The sequence below is a fragment of the Mesoplodon mirus genome, assembly GCF_964341445.2.
Source record: "Mesoplodon mirus genome assembly, chromosome: 11".
NCBI lineage: Eukaryota > Metazoa > Chordata > Mammalia > Artiodactyla > Ziphiidae > Mesoplodon > Mesoplodon mirus.
In genome coordinates, this window is record NC_138987.1 from 32,498,336 (window position 1) to 32,522,626 (window position 24,291).

The window sequence follows — 24,291 nt, forward strand, 5'->3', positions numbered from 1 at the left end:
CTCCACGTGTTCCTTTCCTAATTTAGAACCTTCCCTTATCTTAAGTCTACCAAAGCTGACTCCTGAGGTGGTAAGACGGGAGAGGTGAGGAGGAAAATTAACCTGAAGTGACTGCATGCTGGCAGGGAGTGAATAAGCACTTTGGGTTTCCACCAATGCCAGAGAGGGATGGCACCTGCAATTTAGGGAAGGGGAACGTCCACCTGCCACCCCTTCCCCATCCCCACCCCCAGCCCATGAAGGAAGCAGAAGCCTGAGCCCTCTCTTGCGGCACTTACATAAGACCCTGTAAAACTTCCTGTGACATTCACGCAAAGTGTAAGCTGCTATTTTGCTCCCTTGGGAGATCATTTTAATGGACCGAGTGACAAAATTCACAGATTCAGAATTCAGCAAAAACCTGCTCAACCGAGGTACGTCGGCTCAGGGACGAAAAAAATCCATCCCCATTAAACAGGGTCACCCGGGGGGATGGTTCAGTGCAGGAGAGACAATCTGTTCCCTCCTAAGTGACCCATTTAAAATCAGATCGTTCCAGGGAAAGCTCACAGGTTTAATAAATTTCAAACGGGCAAGGGTAGGCTTGCAGGACTGAGGTTCCTTAAGAGTAAAATTTTAAAGACAGTAATAAGGCATTGAGCAAAATAACTTAAGGATGCACAAACTTTGGAGTCAGTCACTCCACCCTTCAGAAACAGTGACTTTCACAAGACTGTCTAGATCGCTACCCAGTGACCACTCATCACAAGCAGCTTTGTCCAGCAGGACTGACACTGGTTGGGTTTCCTCTCTACTGCTATCGCTGCCACCCAACCGCTCTGTCCAATAGAGAGACTCGCAAGCTGTGGCTCTCATCCCAAATCGGCCTCGACTCTGCAACAAGGAGCAAAGAAAAGTTCTTCACAGCATCACGCCAGGAAAGGCAGGTGGGGACTGCCCAAAGGGACAGCTCTAAACATAGCAGGTTCCCCCAAAGCACACGTGCTCACAGCCAGCAAGCTGTGGGGGAGGGAGGTCGACATCGCCTCCTGGTGTTAACGGGAAACTCCTCCTCGCTCTCAGTTAGCAGCCCATGAGCCTAAGGAGCAGGGCAGGCCCTGGGACGGGTCCTGGGGGACATCAGAAACTCGGCGACTTCTACCTCCAGCCTCTCCAGGGCTCCGGGCCCAGGCGGCAGAAGCTGTGCCCTCACTCCCTCTCTCTTCGCCAGCATCCCGAGTACCGGGGGTACGAGCCACAGGTTCGGAGAACTTGTCCGGCACCGCTCACCAGGGCGCCCCCGCGGCGGCTCTCTCGCAACCCCGGGGTTCCTACCTTGGCCGTGACTGCCGCCAGGCAGAGGGAGACCGCGGAGGAGCTGGGTGGCGCCGCGGCGCTGCCACCTACGAGGCGCAGGGGTTCCGGGTCGGGGTCCCAGCAGGCGCTGCCCTAGTCCGAGCGGCGGTGACAAGCGCAGACTTCGGGGCGGCCCCCGCCTCCCAACGCGACGGGGAAGGTCCGGGCCGCCGGAGCTGAGCACAGTCCCGTCTTCCTCTCCCTCCGGCGCTGCTGCCTGGAGCTGCTCCCTGCCCCGGGGACTCTACGGAGCCCGGGGCGCCCCGCATGGGCAGGGGCCTGGGTTCGCCTCGGTCTGAGCCCGGGGAGGGGGCGCTGTGAGAGACGCCGGGCGGCCGCCGGGGCCAGATCCACCTCCCGCGCTCCCCGCCGCTTCGCCCCTTCAGGGCAGGGCCTGCCCGCTCCCAGCCCGGCTGGGCGAGCGCGGCCGCGCCCCCAGCTTCGGGCTCCCGGGCTCCCGGGCTCCCGCGCGGCGGCGGGGCAGCGGCGGTCCGGCCCGGCCGAGCACAGAGCGCGGAGGCGGGGGGGGCGCTGCAGCCGGCCTCGGCGACCCCTCCCCCCGGGCCTGCGCCGCCCGCCCGCGGCTCCGCGGTAAGGAAGCGCTGGAGAGGCCCTCGCCCCGGCCTGGGGCGCGGGGCCGGGGGCGCGGGGCCGGGGAAGACGCCCCGGGAAGGTCACCGGAGCGGAGGCGGGGCACAGCGCGGTGCGTGCAGGGAACCGAGGAGGGCGGCCCCGGTGCCGCCGGGAGCGCTCGCCGGCCTCGGCCGCCGCCGCCTCCGAAACGCGCCGGCTTCCCCGAGCGCCCGGCACTCGGAGCCGGGCGGCTGTTGCAGCCGCCGCCGGCAGCCGGGCGCCACTGGCCGGAGCCGGCGAGCGATCCCCGCCTCCCGCGCCCGGGCAGGCGGGGGCCGCCGCGCGGGGGGCGGCGGTGGGGAGGGCGGGCGGGCGAGCTCTGGGGTCCGGGGTTCAGGCTAGCCCCGCCGCCGCGTGCCCAAAGCGCCGGGCTCGCTCAGCAGCTGCAGTGACAGTGTGTCTGTGTCATGTCTGTGCAGCTGGGGGGGACCGCAAGCCCGGGCCGGGCTCCGAGCGGGGGCGGGGCCGGCGCCCGCCTCGCCGCCCGCCCCCACCCCGTGACGGCGCGGCCGGCCAATGGCAGGCGCCTCAGCCGCGCGGACCGAGAGGCCGCCCCCGCCTAGGCCCCGCCCCCCGGCGAGGCTCCTCCTTTCTGTTTCTTCAGCTCGCTCACACGCAGGCGGAAGCAACACCCGGAGCCGGGATTATGGCCCGGGTCGGGAAGAAAGCGAGCAAGCTGGGAGCTCCCCGCCCTTCTCCCCCCACCCCGGCCGCTCCCGGCCGCCTCGGGCTTGGCGAGCCTCGCGGAAAGAGGGGGAAGGGAAGCGGGACGGGTCCGCAGCTGCTGCCGTAGAGACTCTTGCAGGCTCGCAAGGCCATGCAGACTGTCCACTCTTCCTTGTAAAAAACAGCCGTCGTGGGAAGTAGGAAGTTTCCCCGCCTCCACTTCTACTCGGGTCGCCGCTTCTCTCGAAGGTGGGCAGAGTATGGGACAGGCTGAGGCTGCCAGAACCCACGTTGAAGGGCTTTGACAGCATCATTTGGGGCTACGTATTCAAGAATCCGGTCCAAGGCTTCTTATTCTTCGGGGAAACTGCATTTTTTGCCCCCCCCCGCCCCCAACACACACACCCCAGGCACGCACAGCACGCCCCCTCCCTGTTACGATTTCATTCTTGCTCTTTCCCTCCCGGCACAAGAACCCTGAGCGCAATATATCCCATTGAATGGACTTCCAGCCTCCCAATTCTAAAGACGAGGGTGGGGCGCCGAGAGTCCCCTATAGGAAGGAGTGAGTGAAATTGTCCGGGCAAAGGGGGAGGGCGTGTGAGAGTGGCTGAAAGGAGGAGGCCTGGAGAGAAAACCCAGAGGAGGAGAAAGCAGACGCAGGGAGAGAAAGAGGGCGCAGAAGGATGGACAACTCTGGGAGACCGGAGCTCCGGCGCGTAATCCAGCTCCCGGGATTTTGGTCAGCTCGGTCTCAGGGCTTCTGGGGTCCCCTTCCCCCCGGATCCCCACCTCTCCCCAGCCGGGCGGGCCGCCGGCTTTCTTAGCCCTTGGACCCCGAGGAGGCAGCGGGAAGCCCACCCTAGTGCTTAGAAGGAGCACGGGAAGGATGCAAAAAGAGAGATAAAGTGCAAGGGTGGGGAAGCGAGGGGGTGCGTAAGAAAAGGACGCACCAGCTCGGCACCCCGAGCTGGGCTGCCGCGCTGACCCAAGTGCTTCGGAGGTTCGTCCCTCGCTCCCCTCCGGACCTGGCTCCTGCCTAAATAACCCGGCTTACGGCCTTTAGCTTGACCCAGCCGGGACCCTTCCCCCATCCGCTCTCTTCCAGCCCCTTTAAGCAACGACCCCCCAACCCACCCCTCCACCCCCGAACTACCCCACCACCACCACCACTACCACCATCCGCTCTTCCCCGGCTCTGGAGCGCTGTTTACCTAATCTCAGTGGCACACCGAGCCGAGGAGAACGCCAAAAGAAGGTAGCGTTTGCACAACAGCGTCCCCAGCGAAGAAGTAAAAAACGTTTGCATTGGAGCTTCGGGATAAGTTAACTGTGAAGCTGGGGTCCTGCTGTCCTATCTCTGCGGGGATGAGGCTTACCCTGCACGTTTGCAGGGACAGGAGATCTTATCTGGTTTTGATGCCATTACCGTGTCGGAGAAGAACGTTATATTGATAAAATATTATCTAATATCCTAGAGACCATTAAAGTGTCAAAGTTTAATGCCAAGCCTTTTAGCTCCAAAGCTGCTCCTTTCTTCCTATGACATGCAGCTCTGTTCTAGAACGTGCTGAAAACAAAGGGATCATTTTTATTTTTTGCGGCCGACTGTCCTTGCTTCCAACTCTATTCCTCCTCCCCTACTCCAACCCCTGCCCCGGAACAGGGTAAAGTTAAGGCAAGAATTTGGGCTTTCTTTTTATTCATTGCTTTGCTTCACTTCATTAGTGGTGTAAAATACATTATTACAATACATTTGCATATTAATAAGGCTAATGTGACTGAGGAAGGAGAGACCTGAAATTTACAAGCAAAGGAGAAAATAATGGAATAACATCAGAAACTAAAAGATAAGCATGTGGAAACTGAACATCTCCATTATACTTCCCGAAGTGTAGTGCATTCTCGACATTGTATTTTATAAAGAAAAATATGCCCATGGTCGGGGAGGGAGCAAGAGTCACCCTGGTCAGCAAGGTACACTGAAGATATATTCATTATTCAAGGATTTCACAAAAATTACTTGCATCAGTTAATAACCACCTTAAAGGTGTAAAAGCTCCGTTCTATCAATTGAGTGTTGCAGTGTTTCAAAGTCAGTGGAATATCTCACGCTGTAAAAGACAGGAATGTTGCCACACAATTATTCCACAAACGGAACCTTTCTGTTAGTTAATATCACATCAAGCCCCACATTTAAAGAATTCCTTTGCCTCACCAGCAGAAGATTTTATCTATATCTCCAAAAGTAGGATGTACTTGTCTATGAATTATATAGCCCTTTGACACAAACCGGATATAAATGTTTTCAAAGGATTTCAGCTATGACATAATATAGTATGAGGAATGCAGAATAAAATATGTAAGGTGATATATCTGTTATTTCTAAGAAATCTGCACTGCTTTTGCTAAGAACTGAGAAGTGAAAAAATATTGAGCCCTCTAAACCAACTGTTATCTATCTCCACACAGTTATTGCACTTGTCACGGGAGAGATTCAGAAAGGTCTCTTTTTTAAAAATCAGGGTCAAGGAGACCTAATCGTAAGAAACCTGTCTCAAAACAGTCACTAGGGGGCCCTAAAAGCATCTCAAAGGGGAAGAAGGAAAACCTGCTCTCACCTCCGTTTTTCCAAGTCTCATTTTCTGGGTACTGATGAAACTGGAATCTAAAAACAAGAGCATGGTGCAAAGTTTGGAGGCAAATCGGGCATTAAGTCTTAAAAGACCAGAGTCCCATTTTGACTCATGAGTCGAGAGTTTAGTCACCCCACTTTTCTCGCTTCCAAGATATACAACAGAAAAAGGAATATTGCATTAATTGAGATGAAAGTGGCCAGATACTGTCACCATCTTTAAGTCAACCCAATTATTTTTACTATTCCAAATACAACCTCCCTTCTAAGATTTTAGGGCTGTTTTCTGAATGTTTTGAATGTTCTTCAAGTGCTAGGTAGCAAGATGAATGCATCCTCACAGGGGTGACATGAAAAGTTTTTAAGCAACCTATGCAGCAGGGCATCCACCAACCAACTTAAGGGAAGAAAGCCAGCCAAAGGGGCACTAGCAATAGACGAGAGTCCTGGAAGTGAGGCAGGAGATAGATGGGCCCCACGCTGAGCAGCTGAAATCTGTCCCCTGTGGACAGATACTCCAAGATAAAGATGATGGCAGGAGCAAGGGGGAGCTGAGTCCTGCTTGGATAAAAGATAAAGAGACCGGGGCTTCCCTGGTGGCGCAGTGGTTGGGAGTCCGCCTGCCGATGCAGGGGACACAGGTTCGTGCCCCAGTCTGGGAAGATCCCACATGCCGCGGAGCGGCTGGGCCCGTGAGCCATGGCCGGTGAGCCTGTGCTCCGCAACAGGAGAGGCCACAACAGTGGAAGGCCCAAGTAACGCCAAAAAAAAAAAAAAAGATAAAGAGACCGGGCTTCCCTGGTGGCTCAGTGGTTGAGAGTCCGCCTGCCAATGCAGGAGACATGGGTTCGTGCCCTGGTCCGGGAAGATCCCACGTGCCGCGGAGCGTCTGGGCCCGTGAGCCATGGCTGCTGAGCCTGCGCGTCCGGAGCCTGTGCTCCGCAACGGGAGAGGCCACAACAGTGAGAGGCCCGCGTACTGCAAAAAAAAAGATAAAGAGACCATATACTTCTCATTCTTGAGGTCAAGGAGACCTCCCTGACTACACATGCGCAGAAAGTCTCTTTGGGAGTCAAAAGGGAAGGGTTGCCACCCCATAATGGGTGTTGTCAACCTTCCCATAGGCCTCTGCACTGGAATCCATCTTGGCTAAGAGATGTGCATGCATGTCAGAGAGGGACCTAGGACAGGTCAGGTGTGGAAAAAGAAGTGAGATAATTGGCCAAAGGCAAACAAAGACCCAGAAGAACTGCTCTATATAAGTGATTTGATCACCTCTCTGGGGCTCTCCGCCTCATTAGAGAAGATGCCCACACCCTTTTCTCTCCGGCTGTGCATCTCTGCCTTGCTTCTGTCTTAAATAAACTGTTTCTCTGTGTGCTCTCCCACTTATTGTGCTGTGTCTCAAATAATAAACTTTGTACCTGTTTTTACAGTTTTTGCCTCCTTGAAACATTCTTGCTTTCAAACAGGGCAAGAGCCAGGGGAACTTTGCTTCTAGCCTCCAGCCCTTGCTGGTCTAGAGGCTAGGATTCCTGGTTTTCACCCAGGCTACCCAGGTTCAATTTCTGGGCAGGGAACTAAGATCTTGCTGCAAGCCTCCACTCACTGCTGTCTCCTCAAGATCAGAAGCACCTGGTAGGCCAGGTATTAAATCTTTAGTGTGGGTTCTGGTGAGAAGGTGGAGGTGGGAGGACGGGGTGGGTGTGTGTGTGTGGATTCCTTGAGGAGGGCAGTGGCAGAGGCAGGGTAGAGCTGGAATGGTCGGGTGGGGGAGGGGACACAACAGCCAATATGGAAGGATTTCAATATTTTAACAAGTAATGTTTGTCAAAACAACTGAATATCAGCCCTGACTATACATAAATTTGCCGCCAATTTTTTGTAGACTTCAATATCTAGCAATCAAATTCTCAGAGCTTCCAAATCCTTAGCTGTCACATAATATATTTCCCAATCTTACCAGTAAATAAGGTTAAGCTGTCTTTTATGAGGGTCAAGAATCAAACAGCACTCAGGTTGCACAGATATGGAGAAACCTAATTATCCTTTAACCAATACTGCAGAAATATCTACAAAAGATGTCATATCCAGACACATTTCAGATGTAAATTTAAGCACTGGGTGTGAAACTCTTCTCTGTCATTGAGGCCAATAATCAAAAGACATTCCTGGGCAGAACAAAATGCCTCCATCAGGGCTAAGCAGGGAACAAGCTACTTGCTAGCTGAAGAATTAAAGAACATTGCAAAAGCCACCAAATTAACACTAATAGAAATGTGATTTGAACATAATTTAACTAAAAACAAAGCAAGTCTAGAATTGAGACATGAGACAGAGAATGGGGATGAAGTCTTTCCGAGTGGAAAAAAAAAATAGTTTATGTTCCCATCATCGTGTTCATTAAGCAGGCAAGGTACAGGTATTCTCAAAATAGCATTAGTAACATCCAGAAAACTTGCCACCGAAAACCTCAGAGCCAGCTAATTAGAACAAATTTGGTTCTATATGGAGAATCCCACTGTCTTTAGGAGAGAGAGTTTATTCACTCACTAACTGTGAAAGTCCATCAGAGGAAAACCTTGCCAGGTATATAGCACCCTGATCACCTTATGACAAAATGCTCAACTGGGTACCCAAAGCCCCTCTGCAGACAGGAAGGAAACATCAGTGCTAAAGAGATCAATTTAAAGGACAGAGTGAACTTTTCTCCTGAGATCATGGCCCCCATAAAGATAAGGGGACCTCAAGCCAGTGGATCACAAGACCCTCAAAACAAAAATGAAAAAAAAAAAATTCAAACATTGGTAAAGACTTCAAAGTCCTGAAATAAAAGATGATGGCTTACACCTTTTGGGGCTTTTAGGCAAAAAACTTCTGTTTAAATGGCTGTCATAGTTGTGTGGCTATATTTTATGAGGTCTTTCTTTTTTCCCCCTCTCTCTATCTAAGGGACTCATAGATAAGGACATCTCAAACCTCAATGTGCATACAGATTACCTGGGAATCTTATTAAAAGGCCAGTACTGATTCAGCAGGCCTGGAGTGGAGCCTGAGATTCTGCTTTGCCAACAAGTTCCTGTCCATGGACCACACTTTGAGTAGTAAGGCTGTGGAGGACACTTGTCTTGTCGGTAGTCAACCACATCCTATATCCCCTTTCTCATCCCAAGGGTACTGTGTTCGTAGGGCTCCCCAAAAAGTAAACCCTGAGACAAGGATTTGGGGGCAAGAAACTTATTTGGAAGCTTCAGTGAGAGTGAGGAAATGAAATAGGAAAGGGAGGAAGACCAATAAGGGATGAATTAATAAATGGTCAGTGGGTGCTCTTCTGATAAGGACCCCCTAAGAGATTGTATAGAATGCCATTATCCAAAAAACAAAAAAACAAAAACAAAAACAAGTTCTCTGTGATGGGGATGTTATATACTTGCCCTGTCCAATATGGCAGCCACTAGCTACCTGTGACTACTGTGCACTTGAAATGAGGTTAGTGTGACTTAGACACTGAATCTTTTCTTTTATCTGATGTTAACTTATTTACATTTAAATAACCACATGTGGCTACTGTGTTGGATGGGGCAGGTATAGAAAATAACTTGGAATTGTCCCATTAAGGGCCAAGAAACCTAGAGGTGTATTTACCCACCAAATCCCTTCCTTTTTGAGGGTTGCTTCTGGAAATTGGTCAGTTCCTAGTAGTTCTACCATGCTCCCCTGGCCAGACAATACCCACAGCAGAGAGTTACAGGTGTATATGGAAGCTGTCCATCAAAGATGGAGGTGATCCCCAAGGTGGGTCTAGGGGAGATGAACAAGGTACTGACAGCATTTGCTAAACGAGTCCAGATTTTTGTTTTGAACATGACCTGTCTCTCATTCCAGGAGCAGACCCTGAATAGCATAAGCTCATCAATGCATTCCACACTCCTGACTACCATCATTGGTGCTTAGGCTGAGTAGACAACCTAGGCTGGTCCAATCAAGGTGACTCTTGGGACTTTGGGATGCTGGACTACTGAAAGTGTTCTTTCACCTCTGGACCACATGGTTCACAGACACAAAGCTGCAGTCATTTTGCTGCCACAAAGGATAAAACTGATACGGAGAACAGCAGAGCACAGAAAGACAGAAAACCCAATATGTATCAGTTAGGATTTCTTTGAGCTGCCTGTAACAGAATACCCAGCTCATAGAACTTTAAATAATGATCTCACATAATGAGAAATCTCAAGGTGGGCAAGTCCAGGTTTGGTACAGCAGCTCAGTGGTTTCATCAAGGACCCAGGATCTTTTTTTTTTTTTTTTTAATTTTTTGCCTTATAACAAATTTAATCAGTTATACATATACATATGTTTCCATATCCCCTCCCTTTTGCGTCTCCCTCCCACCCTCCCTATCCCACCCCTCCAGGCGGTCACAAGGCACCGAGCTGATCTCCCTGTGCTATGTGGCTGCTTCCCATTAGCTATCTACCTTACGTTTGGTAGTGTATATATGTCCATGCCGCTCTTTCACTTTGAAGGACCCAGGATCTTTATATCCAGTCTACTACTCTGCCATCGGCTGCATATTGGCTTTATGTGTTGCCTCATGGTCACAAGATGGCTGTGGTAGCTCCAAACATCGTGCTCTCAAACCGGCATCCAAAGCAGAAAGAAAAAGGCAGGCAGAAAGCACTTTCTCTTTTACTATATTTCACCCTTAGGATTGACTCACACTAATCATGATTCACCTTCTGGAAATGGAACATTGTTGGGTTTTGTTAACAAAGAAGGAGAGGAAGTGGTTCTTGTGTACAAACTAATAGTGCCTGCTCTAGGACCCTTGAGGACGCCACTGAGCCACTGAATAGGACCAGCCCTGAAACTTAACCTCACTCTGAATTCCTCATTTACATGAGCCAATAAATTTACCTGTGTAAGTTTTAGTTGTTTCTCTTACTTGGAACCAAAAAAATCCTAACCAATATAGACAAAAAGGCCTCCTGTCCAAAGACTCAGACTCAGCAATTCTCTTCCTCCCTATTCCTGGATGCAATGACAGCTGATCCTGGAAGAGTACGAGGCACTCCCTCTCTTCCCAAGAGTGAAATTTGGATTGGGAATCATTTGCTATTTTATGCTTGGCATGAACAGAGACCTAGATGCCTCATGAGCATTAACCTGCAATTCTCACACTTCATCTAATACCCATCATCTTGGTCTACTGAACCACAACTTTCCTTTGCCTGAGGATCTATTTAACACTCCAATCCCCCACTGAGGCTGAAGCAAATCCTGAGACCCAAACTGCTTGGTTGGTCCTTTAACCATCCTCACCCCTACCCCATAGTTACTGCCAGTATTTCTATCATGGGGGCTGGATCCTGCCTCCAGAACCTTTGCTTTGACCTTTGAAGATCTACATTCTGGCAAGAACCTGACTTGAGAACTGCTGATGACTCAAAGTTCCCGTAACAGCTCTTTTCTCCACCATGGCAACTGGAACGTTGGCTTTTACTTCTGTACATTTGGACTTGAGGATGCTATGGTTACAGAACTAGGGGATTTAGATCGATGACCTCTGTGTGGGTGGGGCAGTCATTGCTGTCCCAGTTAAACTCCAAACCCAAGCCTCAAATTATTCTCATCTCTCATGGGAGATTAGGGTATGCCTAGAAGCAAGGGAAGTGCAATTTCTGACAGTGTTTTACCAAGTTCTGCTGGAAAGTCAGGGATTTCTCATCTTAAATACTTTTTTTAATTGCTCACTTAAGAAGTTAAAAAATGTAACCTGAGTGTTTAGAATGATGATGTGAATAGTAGCTACTATTCACATATTACTACTGTGCTACACATTCTATGGGGTAGGAGTGGTGGGAAAGGTGGACGAAAGAAATATGGATGTGGTTCCTAGAATTGAGAATCTCCAAATCCAATTCAGGAGACAAGCATTTATTTTGAAGAGTTAAATGACTTTGCAAATATTAGATAAATATGAAGAGTTGTCATTGAGTATTCTTGAAAGATGCAGTAAAGATAAGCAGTGCTGTGGCTCTGGAAGAAAGAGATTACCATGGTTCATCGAGTCTTTGGAAAATGTCTAAAAGCAGAAGGTTCTCATTGGGCTGAAGATATGACAAGAGTTGACCATATGTAAAAGGAAGGAGTTTCAAGCTTTAAGAAGCAGCAAAGATGATAAGCAGGAGGTGTGACTGGCTAAGGTGACACATTTATTTAAGGGCTCAGAAAGTGGAAAGGTAAGTTGGGTCTAGAATTATTTGACAAATAGTATCTGAATCCCTACCTACTGTGTATCAATTACTATGCTGACCATTGAGAATTTTAATAAAAATAAAGACAGTTCTTGTTCTTTTAGTGGCTCACAGCCAAATGGATAGAGGGGGAAAAATTAAAAGGTGATGTGTTAAATTCTTAACTTTTCATTGACTCATCCGCTATTTTTCCTCAGTCACCAATCCTTGTCCATCCTACCCTCAAAATATCCTTCAAATCCATTCCCACTGCTTCATCCAAATCATTACTGCCTTAGCTCACCTGGAATACTGCAAAACCCACCTTACTAGCTTCCAAATACTGACTTTTCCCCATCCCTACATGTTAATCAACTTAACTCTACAAAGTAAATCTGAGCATATTTCTTACTAAATTATGTTTACATCTGTTTTATTTATTCCACTTCCTTTGCAAAAAATAGTAATAATTCTAGCCTGACTCCCCTATGTGGGGATCTGGGATACCAGCCCCCGACAGGGTATGGGGGGATCCAAGAGCTCCATGGGCTCCAGAGAGTAGAGCCAAGGGAAAGCCCAAAGTCCAGAACTTCACTTGAAAGCCTCAAATGAAGTATCAACCCTGAAATATCAACCAGGTTTGAGTAGAGAGGAAGAAACGAGGGACAACGCAAAAGATATGAATAGGGCTTCCCTGGTGGCGCAGTGGTTGAGAGTCCGCCTGCCGATGCAGGGGACACGGGTTCGTGCCCCGGTCCGGGAAGATCCCACATGCCGCGGAGCGGCTGGGCCCGTGAGCCATGGCCGCTGAGCCTGCACGTCCGGAGCCTGTGCTCCGCAACGGGAGAGGCCACAACAGTGAGAGGCCCGCGTACAGAAAAAAAAAAAAAAAAAAAAAAAAAAAAAGTATGAATAATGATTTGCAATGGATTTGCAATCTGAGAGGCACTGTTCAGAACACTTTCATGCATTACTTCATTTAATCATACTAAATTGGAATATTACCCGGCCATAAAAAAGAATGAAATAATGCCATTTTCACCAACATGGATGAACCTAGAGACTATCATACTAAGTGAAGTAAGTCAGACAGAGATAAATATCATATGATATCACTTATATGTGGAATCTAAAAAAAATGATATGAATGAACTTATTTACAAACCAGAAACAGACTCAGACTTTGAAAACAAATTTATGGTAATGAAAGGGGAAACATGGGGGGAAGTGATAAATTAGGAGTTTGGGATTAACATATACACACTACTATATATAGAATAGATAATCAACAAGGACCTACCATATAGCTCAGGGAACTCTACTCACTATTCTGTAATAACCTATGTGGGAAAAGAATCTGAAAAAGAATGGATATATGTATATGTATAACTGAATCACTTTGCTGTACACCTGAAACTAACACAACATTGTAAATCAACTATACTCCGATATAAAGTAAAAAATTAAATTAAAAAAGAGGAAACCAAGGACAATGCAGAAAATATGAATAATGACTTGCCATGGATTTGCAATTCACTAGGTACTGTTCACAACACTTTCATGCATTAGCTCATTTAATCCTACTAAACCTTATGAGGGTGTTATTATTATAACACTTTTCCAAAGTTTACTTTACGCCACGTCTCTTTTATGGAAGACCTACATTAGTAGCTGTTTTCGCTAACCAAAAGAAATCTGAAGAGAATTTTTGCTTTTACAAAAAAAGGCAAAAAGCAAAAATAGCATTCAACATTTGTTTTGCAGGGAACCTTGACCGAGGCAGCAAGCACCCCAAGCGGTAAGAGTGGCCCCACCCAAGCTCCTTCCCGGAGGTCTATACTCTGCTGAGCATCTCTGCATCAAGCTGCCATAGCTTTGAACTGTGCCTGTGAGCATCTGGGCTTCATGTCCCTCTATTTTGAGAATCTGTTAGCAAGATGTGTCCTAAGGTCATTGCTTCTTCGCTTTACACCATTTCAGCTGACAAAAGGTCTCATAGGAACGCTCTACTTTCGGATAGCAGGGGACACCTGTATTATCATCATCATGACCAGTTTACAGATGAGATAAATAGGACATAAAGAAGTCAGATAACTTACCAAAGGTTACACAGTAATAGTAGGACTGGAATCCAAACACAGATACTTTATTTCTAGAGTCTGTGTTCTTAACCACTCTGCCATTTTGCCTCTGTAATATGCGAGCACCAGAACAAATTAAGATCATAGCACAGACTAAGAGATGAATTTGGAGGTAGATCTCTGAGCTGCTAAAACAAAGCTGTAGGAGCTTTTTAAAGGTTGTTCACAACCTTGAGTAATGGCTGGGGAAGAGGTGGAGAAAGATGCAGGTTAGTTCCCTATATATTTTGTCTATATGTGTCATCTAATATAGATACCACTCACCATCTTGTTATTTTTAACACCCTGTCATTGATATATACCTTCAGGGAGGGCTACCTTGGTTTGTCTTCCCTTGCACTGATCCACATTTCCATATGTTCATTTCTGTTCTTTACTGCTTTATTGTACATGTTAATTTTTCTAGTTGTATTTCATTTTTTTGTTCTCCTTACGATTCTTATTTATGTCATCTGTCTCCCCTTTAACTTCATTTTCTTTGTCTTGACAATCTTGGACTTTCTGCTCCAGTTTTATGGATGTCAGGCAGGTTCTAAAGTATTACTTTATTTCCAACAGTAAATCATTTTGACAGAATTCCTTTTTCCTTAAATCTTTAGGATGTTCTTCCCTTTCCCTTATTCTGTAGTGCTTTCATTGGCTTCATATAATTGTTGTCTCCTGCTTGTTTATCCTCAAATAAGAACAAATCCACCTACATGCAGTGTTTACCAATACACTGATGATGGATTTCCCTTAACTTAAGCCTCAGAGTGGTAGCTTTGAACTGTTTTCTAGATCTACAGCTGGGCAGAGATTGATGGGCACAAATAGCTACTGGCCCAATGTCCCCTCCCTGGCTAACTTGGGTCACATATGGCTTGCTGGATTGAGAATGAATCTTCTCTTTTCCTGCCACCTGGCTCTCCGATACTGTGAACAAGAGGGGTGTGCAAAACTACAATTCTCAACCCTTCCTTTCACTGTTCATCACTATACTGCTTTACCTGTGGGGACTATACCTTTCAGATCCTCATTAGTTGAGACGTAGACTTTCTCAAACAGAGGAAGGGTCTATCTATGAATTCAAGCTCCTGCTGCTTCCACTGGCTCAATAAAGGTGACCCATGACTGTTTGCTTCTCCATCCCCATCAATAGCTGCATAGTTGGTAAAAATAAAAACTCAATTGAGAGGCCCACTTTTCCATGTTATTGTGCTGTAAGAAGTTGCAAAAGGCAATGTGTGACCAACCAAAGCTATTTCATGCTCACGAGGGAGACAATCACAACTTATTATTTTCTTGTGCCTGGTTATAGGGCCTTTGTTTATGAGCACCAGCTGCTGAAGGATTTGCTTGGTGTTGTAATTTTAGTGAAAAGTATATACTCCAACTTCCCAATGGAAGCAGGCTGTGAGAATTTACATACTGCATCTTCTCTTGAAAACAATCATCCACTTCAACCAAACATAAGAAGAACACAAGAAGACATATTTGGTGATCAGATCAGCCACACCAAAGCCAGCCAGATTACCCTAACAATTAGTTTAACAGTTGCTTTGGATTCACCCTTCCATTGAGACTGTGGTAATGAGTTAACTCTTTCCTGCCCAACCTAGGTAAAGTATGTGCTGAATGCTGGTGGAAAATATCTCCAATGAAGACATTCAAGTTTATTTTAACATTCATGTGTTTAACCGGATTTTTTGAGGGCCTCCTCTTCTAGCCTGGTGCCAGATGTGAAGGTATGTGTTCCTTCGCTCATGGAGAGTGTGATCTAGTTGGAGAGACAAACATTAAGCAAAGATAAATACATACATAATTGTTAATTAGGGAAATACTGCAAAGGAAACGAAATAGGTATAATGGGAAAAGGACCAAAGCTAGAGTTCAGGATGATCTTTCCAAGGAAGGGACATTTAGGCTGAGATCTGAAGTAGGAGTAATTCAGGCAATGAGTGAGCACAAGATATTCCGAGTAGAAGAAACAGCATGTGCAAAGCAATGAAACAGGAGAACGTGGTAGGTTTGAGGGACCAAAAGAAGGCCAGGGTAGCTGGAGCTTAGTGAGTAGGAGGGAGAATCTTGCAGAGAAGAATAGGACATGAACAGCTGTTGAGGGCATTTGGGGGAATCAACAAGAGATGAATAAGTGGATTGCCAATGAGCAGCATGGTCCCTTGAACTTTGCATGAATTAATGCTGATCAAAGTCAGCACAGTTCTGGGATTTTCTCCAACAATATTCTATCTCTCCATTTGTCTTTCAGTTTTGCCTCTGTTAAGGAGATGTGGGGAAACCCAGCTCTACCCTTTGTGATGTCTCCCTGCCCCTTCCCTCTGCATTTCTCTAATTTGTGCTAGAAGAACTACTTAATCTCCTTATGTAGCCTATTCTTAAATCATATTCTGGGAATATCCTATCCTAAGCAGGGAGATTATCTGAAAGCTGTCAATACTTCTTTGACTCTAAACTGAGTTGGTTTTGTTACTGAGTCCAAGTCATACTGCTTGCCACATGACAGGCCAATAAATCGAGAGACGAGTCGTTAGGGTAAGGAATAGTGACTTTATTTGGAAAGCCAGCATACCGAGAAGATGGTGGACTAGTATCCCAAAGAACCATCTTGCCTGAGTGAGAATTCAGGTTTCTTTTATACTAAAAGGGGAGGGAGAAAAGTCAAACATTTCCTGGTTCTGGTCAGCCTCTGGAGGGGATGTGTTAATTTCTTCCTCCCTGCAGTCATTCACAGGTAGGCCTGGTCAGGATGTTTCCTGTGAGCTAAACAAAGGTATTTTAGCTTAAGGTTCATCACCTGGGAGTCCGGGTTCCCAGAGATGGGCCATTATGTATAATTTAAGCTTATAGGCTACATCCCTTTAGTGATAAACTTGTAGCAAAAGCAATAGAATACAAAGGTTAAAGTAACAGATCCAGTATGGAGTCAGATTTGTTCTTCCCTATTACAATTTGTGATGGCACCTCTCATCCCATCCTCATCCATCTCCTTCCCAGTGGGAATGGGATGGGATTTCAGTCATTGTGGCTTTACCGGGACCACTTCCAATCCGTTGCGCAGCTCTGAGTTTCCATTTTGAGGAATTCATGCCCCATCCCCACTTACCTTTAGAATAAAAGCCATGATCTTATTTTATAAACGTTTTTTTGTCAAAGCATCCACCTGGGCTCCTCATTCTAGAAAGCCCTGTTATACAGATAGCCTTTATCATATGACAGCTTCAATCCTTCCAATGAAATCTCTTGGAGTTAATCTAATCTCTTCCACTTGCACTTGAAACTAATTTCCTATTGTTCAGACCTTAGTAGAAACCAGACGATTTGGTCATAACCTTCCCTATGGAGGCAATGTTCAAGTTACAAAAAAATGATTAAATCACCCTGTTCAACCTTCCTTTTGCCAGACTAATTTAAATTCCACAAACTTTTTTTTTTTCCACATATTTAGACCTTACATACTTAACGGGCTTTCAAGGGCAAGTCTTATTATTTACCAGTGTAAAAGCTTTCCAAAAACAATAACAGCCATAAGGACAACAATACCTTGCAACTTTATGGCACTTAACTTTTTTCCTAGTGCTTTTTTTGCACATACATTATCTTATTTTGTCCACTTAATGACTCTGTGAATTAGGGAGGGTGGATGTTATCATCTCCCTGGGGAAAAAATAAAACAAAACTCAGCCTTAATTCACTCGGGTAGAGGTTCAGGATCAAGTTGGACCAACGTGAGGCTTCAGCTACATAACGGCAGTCTCCCTCTGAACCCTTCCCTGACTTGCTCCTCTGTGGAATGCCTTTGTCTTTTATCAAAGGTCACCCGAGGATAGGAATAGCCAACCTTTGTTGGGCATTTAATGTATGTCAGACATTGCGCTCTCTAAGTGCTTTAAATGCATTATCTTTCAACCCTCATGACGATGGGGATGGTTCTATTGTTATCCCCGTTGCTCAGAAGACTAAGATGAAACTCAGAGAGGTTAAGAAATGCACCCAGGATGCTACAGCTCGAGGGTGGAGTCAGGGTTCAAAGTCAGGTGTGTGTGGCTCCCAACCCTGTACTCTTAGATATGGTGCAGTGCGGCCTCAAGAACCAGCAGAAGAGGTTCTCCCCCACGACCCCTACCCCGTGTTTGCTGCGGAAACTCTTGGTGAGGACATTGTCACCCTACTGAATCTTCCTATATAAGGACTCTGTTTAGAAAACCCTCAAAATTTACTACCAGGAAGAATGTGCTTTCCCTGGAGGGAAGGATTTGTTGTAGATCTTGGCTTTTGTGTTTGGTGCCATGCTGTGTTTTTACTATCTGTTGACAAAAAGGTGTGTCATCGTGGAAAATAGCAAAGAGTTAGGAATTAGAAAGATCTGGCTTAGAATGTTCGCTGGGAATCAGAACTTAATGGGCTTAGTAGCAGCTCTGCTTGCTTAGTGACTTCACAGGAGTTGCTTTATCTCTTTGAGCCTTGATTTATTTCATTTCTAAAATGGGTATAGTAATAACAAATTAAGAGACCACTGTGAGAATTGGAGATTATGTATGCAAGAGTACACTCAGACTAGTAATGCTTTTTTTTTTTTTTTTTTTTTTTGCTTTCCAGGATCAGAAACCCACTCCTGTTTGGGGGAAATCCCCATTATTTAGATCTTGGTAGAAGGCAAGTTCCCAAATTCAGATGTGGAAATTGAAGAGAGATACATCATCAGCTAGGGATCTTGATTGTGATCAACACAAAGTGATTCTAGATGACTAAGCAGAAGAGAGATCATTTACAGATCACTGGCAGGGCAGAAGAAATGGGCTCAAGAGATTAGGAACCGTGCCTCACACCATGCTGGAGAGCTGGTCCAATGAGGAAACTTCTGTGCTGCCACTGAGTACTAGATGCTAGAGCTTACACCCTTGTTAGGAACTAGGCTTCTTCCTGCAGCTCAGATGCCACTTCTGCATGGGGAACTTGACCTTGCAACCAGCAGTGCCACAAAATGGAAGCTCCACATAGAACCCATTTCCTTGTGTTGTCCCCTGCTGATAAGTGGAGCTGAGGTCACATGTCTGGGCCAAGAGTGCAAAGGGACGCGAAAAGTTTGTTTTCCTGATTGGTACCTTGAGAAGATGGGACCTGTCAGGGAGGGGGTGGATTACCCAGAGATTACAAGGCGATCAAAAGGTACGATGCAGCCAGAAAACACAATAAATATCCAAATATCTATTACAGGGCAGACATTCCCTCCCCCCACTCTCTGGGAACTAAGACATAAGCAGGTGCCTTAGGCTGAGCCAATCAAATGTCCCCATTGAAGACTTTGACATCTGAGAGAGCAAAGCAGACCCCCAGGTCAACTGGAGACGGTTCCTGTGGCGATGGTAGAATTGAAAAGCTGGGGTGGCAGCAGTGGCTTCCCAGGCGTGACAGGACCCACAGTGGCCTCCTAACCAGACTCTTTCTGAGGCATGGTGTTGATTACGGTTTTGCCATCTTAGCGGCCTTTCATTTCTGCATTTGTTCTGAGCCTACTTGTCCCTCCCTTCCATTAATTCTGTGAGCTATGCAATAACCTTCCAGTAAAATAATTTTCTAGCTGCTGTTTGCCACACTCATTGGTATAGAAATTGGTACTAGTGAGTAGATTGTGGGCCATAGTAAACCATCAGGGGAAAGAGAATCATCTGTAATTGTTTCTGGACTAATGGAGGCCGTGAGAATCTAGCAGATGGTATAAGGTAGTCTTTTAGGTTTGTAGGCCTGATTCCAACATGCGGGGATGTTGGGGGCTTTCCCCCTCACCGCCAAGCAAGTCTGCAACATCGGCCTGATGTCCTACAATTCAACTCAATTCTGACACCAGCTACCCAAAATAGCATCAGATTCCACAGGTTAAGGGTTTTAGTCTACAAGACTGCCCCACCTCCCTCCTCTTCAGAGGTCAGTTGCAAGCCCAGGATGACTGGCCACAAACTGGAGGTTCCAATGACCCACACACTCCAATTCAGAATGCCCATCCCAAGTCCAGGTTGTTACCTGTGCTTCGGAACCACTGTATAAATCTGAGGTTCCCATGACCCCTTCCTCCCTTAGTTTCTATTAACTTGCTAGAGAGACTAGAACTCATGAGACATTTTATTAACTAGATCAATAGTTTACAGTAAAAGGATATAACACAAGACAGCCAGATGGAAGAGATGCACAGGGCAAGGTATGGGGAAAGGGCATGGAGCGTCCATGCTGTCCAAGCACAGCACTCTCCCAACACCTCCACGTGTTCACCAACCTGCAATCTCTGAACCGCATCCTCTGGGTTTTTATAGAGGCTTTTTTCCATCGGCATGGTTGACTAAGGCACTGGCCATTAGACTACAGATTCAACCTCCAGCCCCTCTCCCCTCCCTAGAGGTCAGGGGGTGGGACTGAAAGCTCCAACCCTCTAATAACACAAGTTGGTTTCCTGGCAACCAGCCCCCAACCTTAGGTGCAGTCCAAAAGTCATCTCATTAACATAACAAAAGATACTTTCAATCACTTAGGAAATTCCAAGGGTTTTAGGAGCTCCCTGCCCCGAAAGGACAAAGACCAAATACATATTTCTTTTTATAAATCACAATCTCACACTAAATTTGTAGTGTAACTGACTCTTCCAGCCAGGGGGTCTTAAGGGAAGTTTGGAATATCCATTGTGCATAGAAAGTTTTTGGTCAGTGTCCATAAATGCACATCTAGCAGGAAATAGCCTGAGGCAGTATTTCCAAGTCTGTTCCCTTAGCACCCCTAGCTCAGAAGAGCAGCTCATTGTTAAATATTTGTTTATAAAACACTCCTAAGCTATTTGTTTTTCTCTTTCTGACCTACTTCACTCTGTATGACAGTCTCTAGGTCCATCCATGTCTCTCCAAATGACCCAATTTCTTTCCTTCTTATGGCTAATATTCCATTGTATATATGTACCACACCTTTTCACTGAAAGGTATCCCAGGAGGCCTGATTATTCTCTGCAAAGCAACCAGTCTGCAAACTGCCCACGTGCTGGCCATACAGGAATTCTGCTGTACAGACGGTGTGCGCTGCCTACTGCCAAGGCCGTTCTCCCTTCTCCCTTATTGGCAAAGCCCCCAGCTCCAGGGGAAATCCTTATTAGTCTAAATATACCATTGAAGCACATACCCCTTGCCAGAAATTGGTTTAGAGTTATGACTTAAGGCAGTTCTGGCCAATGAGATGTGAGAAATATGCTGCAGCTTTGAGGGATAGGTCTCATTACTGACAAAAAGGGACACAGTAGAAGAGACAGCCCCATCCTTCCTTTGGACACTTTGGTGTTTGCATGTAATGCTTGAAATGGCAGCAGCCGTCCTATGATCATGATTTCACCAAGCAGAAAGTTCATACTATGGTACAATCGAGAAAGGGAAGAAAGATGGGTCCTTAATAATGTCACTGAACATTTATTAATCAATTCTGAAGCCACCTTACCTCAGGATGCTTGCAATTTGAAATTTTAAATCTTCCTTACTGTTTAGATCGGTTGTATCAGTGTTATCTGTTACTTGCATCTTAACACAGGTATCTCAAGAACCATTCACCCAGGCTTCTCCATCCCTGCCAAACTGAACTATAATGATCAATTTCATAGTTTTTCAAATTCTACTATGTATAAAAGTGTTTCTTTTTGGTAGCTTTCTGTGACCACCTGCTTAGCATTCAAAATTACCAGTGTGGGAGTTACCTGGAGGTCCAGTGGTTAAGACTTCACCTTCTAATGCAGGGGGTGCAGGTTCTCCCTGGTCAGGGAGCTGAGATCCCTCATGCCTCCTGGTCAAAAAACCAAAACATAAAACAGAAGCAATATTGTAACAAATTCAATAAAAACTTTAAAAATGGTCCACATCAAAAAAAAAAATTTACCAGTGTTATGTGAACATCCATCATCAAAGTCCCGATTACAGATGCAGGAGGATTAAGTCCCGGAAATAATATTAATACTAACAACAACTACAAACCCACACACACGTACACATACATATGTACGTATGTGTGTACGTGTGTCTGTTATGTTCCAGGTACTGTTCTTTTGCCTGTTGATAAATTTTGCTATTAAAAAAAGAGGTACATAGAGCAGAAGCTTTAGTCAAGAAAGGATTTCATCAATAGGATGCATAAGATTTTCCCAGAACTAACCCAACATCCACAAAATTTTTAAACATGTCAATTCTCAGTCCTTGGAGCATCTACCCCAAGCAAAATTGTGTTTAAGATCCCAGCCCTTAGTCTAAGCTCATGTTACAGTTGCCAAAGTCCATACCAGAGAATCAGTGGTATTTGAGGGTAAGACTGTAGACATAGGATAGAAAATCTTCCTTGGTTAAGCCTTGCTGAGATGACAATCATTCTGTTCCAGGAGAACAGAATCCAAATCATTCCGAATGTAAACTCTGTTGAGAGAAATCTCCCATCAAGTGGTTAATTTTGGCATTATCCATTTGCTATATCTGAGGGAGGGGGATTGACCTATAATGTCTCTTCTCTAAGCATGGGCAATTCAGATATGTTTGCCTTATTGAAAAGTTTAGAAATACTTGTTTGTCCTTGCTACTTCCAATTCCTCTCCCACCTGTCACTCTTTAAACCATCCCCCCAACCCCAAAGCTTCTGACACTATTACTTCATGGAAGATGGCTCCCACTAGAGTCACCATTGGCCTCCATTTTGCTGGATCTAATTCCAGTTTTACATGACCTCTGCACTGTAGGGGTGGTGTCTACAGTACTTATGTAGGTATTCCTGGTGCCTAGTAGAGTGTTTGGCACATAGTAGGTGCTCAGTAAATATCTGTGAATGAATAAATGCATATGTATTCTATGTCACATGACGCACTGGGGGCAGAAGTTAGATCTAGAATTCAGAGTCCAGAGTTCTTGCTACCAAAACATAACTTGCTGGAGCTTTACATGGTGAGACTGAGGTATATCACGAACATTTTCTAAAGAACAGAACCAGAAACCACTTTTGCTTCCCTGCTTTTATAAACAACTAAATCCAGGAGCACATTAAATCTAGGAGTCACTTTCCCTTTTCATACATCCTTCCCAACAAATCTCATTGCCCAGCAAGCAGGTGCATGATGGAAAGTGTTCAGAAAATTTCTCACACGGGGAATCAGTTTTGTTTTGAGTTCCACACCCTCCCCCAACTCTCTCAATAATGCTCTGGAAGAACAATTAATTCCTGAACTTTTGACAAGAGGACAGGAGAGAAAAAATCTGTTTTAAGGGCTCTGTTGTCAATCACATAAGCTGCCAATTATTACAATGTACCAAATTGCCAAAAGTGATGAGTATCTTTTGTAGAGATGGCTTCAACAGCCAAGAACGGGCCCAGAAGACCCAGCTGGGAGGCCCTGCTGCTCTAACCAAAGGGAAGCCACAGTGTACACATACCATCCAAATTCACCACTTGGGCAGCAAATCGGGATTTGTTTGTTTTGTTTTGCACAAAACCTCATGAAATCTCAGGTAGAAACAAAGGCAATAGACTTCACAGCTTCTTTGTAAGGGAATGGTCTCCTGCCGTGGCTAGTATTTATGGGAAAGATAAATGTTAGCTTATTCTGGAGAATGACTGCTTGTCTATCAGTCCTCTTTTTCCTGGAGGCACCATTCTAGTGCCCAGTGGCCAAAAAGAATTGGGAAAGGTATTTTCCCAGAGCATCCAGAGGCAAAGAAGCTGAAAATGGCTTCTAAATATTAGTCAAGGTCACAGTAAGGAAGGAGGGAAAGAGGGACTGAACACAAGGCCTTCAAAATGAACCATGGCCATCAACAGGAAAGAGGGATGGGATTGGAAGCCTGGGGGGTTGGGACCAGGTTAGAATGCAATGTACTGAGTGGGCCTGGGAAGAGGGTCAGAACCAGGTAACACTGGGTATTCGAGGTTGATGAATCAGGGAGACAGGCTCTTGCAGGGCTGAAGGCCAATGGCCATTTGCTCCTAGCAATGTTCCCTCTTTACATCTTGTGACATTGACAGGATGCAATGACAAGATACAGCCAATCCAATGTTACCCATTCACCTTGGCAGGTTTCCCTTCACTACAGAACCAATGGAGGAAGACAATCTCATACCTTCTCAGTTTTCACCAGTTATGCGTCCTGGTTGCCTTTGAATAAAAACAAAAATTTGCTTGTTAGCCACAGGTGACATTTTGCCTTTGGGGGCTTATTTTCTCTCTGAAGGACAAGTATATCTTCAAACTTATTTCAACCAAGGCTTCCAATTTCCTATATTCTGTAAACACCACGATATCTATATAGCAGCTAGTCATGGATATGGATATAGCAAAGTCTGAAATTTAGGGTAACAAAGTAGGACATCTCAAAATCAGGCATCTTGTGAATTAATAACCTATTTTTGGTGATGACTTTTTCTATGGTGACCTCTCTAAGCTAATATAGTTTTTTTTTTTTTTTTTTTTTTTTTGCGGTACACGGGCCTCTCACTGTTGTGGCCTCTCCCGTTGCGGAGCACAGGCTCCTGACGTGCAGGCCCAGCGGCCATGGCTCACGGGCCCAGCCGCTCCGTGGCATGTGGGATCTTCCCGGACCGGGGCACGAACCTGTGTCCCCTGCATCGGCAGGCGGACTCTCAACCACTGCGC

At 46.1% G+C, this 24,291-nt stretch overlaps 1 protein-coding gene across 2 annotated transcripts in view; it reads right to left on the reverse strand.

Annotated features, from left to right (window-relative positions):
- Positions 1–1,776, reverse strand: part of LARGE1 (LARGE xylosyl- and glucuronyltransferase 1) — a 602,024-nt gene extending 600,248 nt beyond the window's left edge. Inside the window, exon 1 of one of the 2 annotated variants that reach the window (XM_082634479.1) lies at positions 1,315–1,768. The gene's annotated coding sequence lies outside the window, so the exon portion shown is untranslated. Of the gene's footprint in view, positions 1–1,314 lie in introns of both variants that reach the window. The other variant, XM_082634480.1, reaches the window with a different exon arrangement.
- Positions 1,777–24,291: the final 22,515 nt, after the last annotated feature.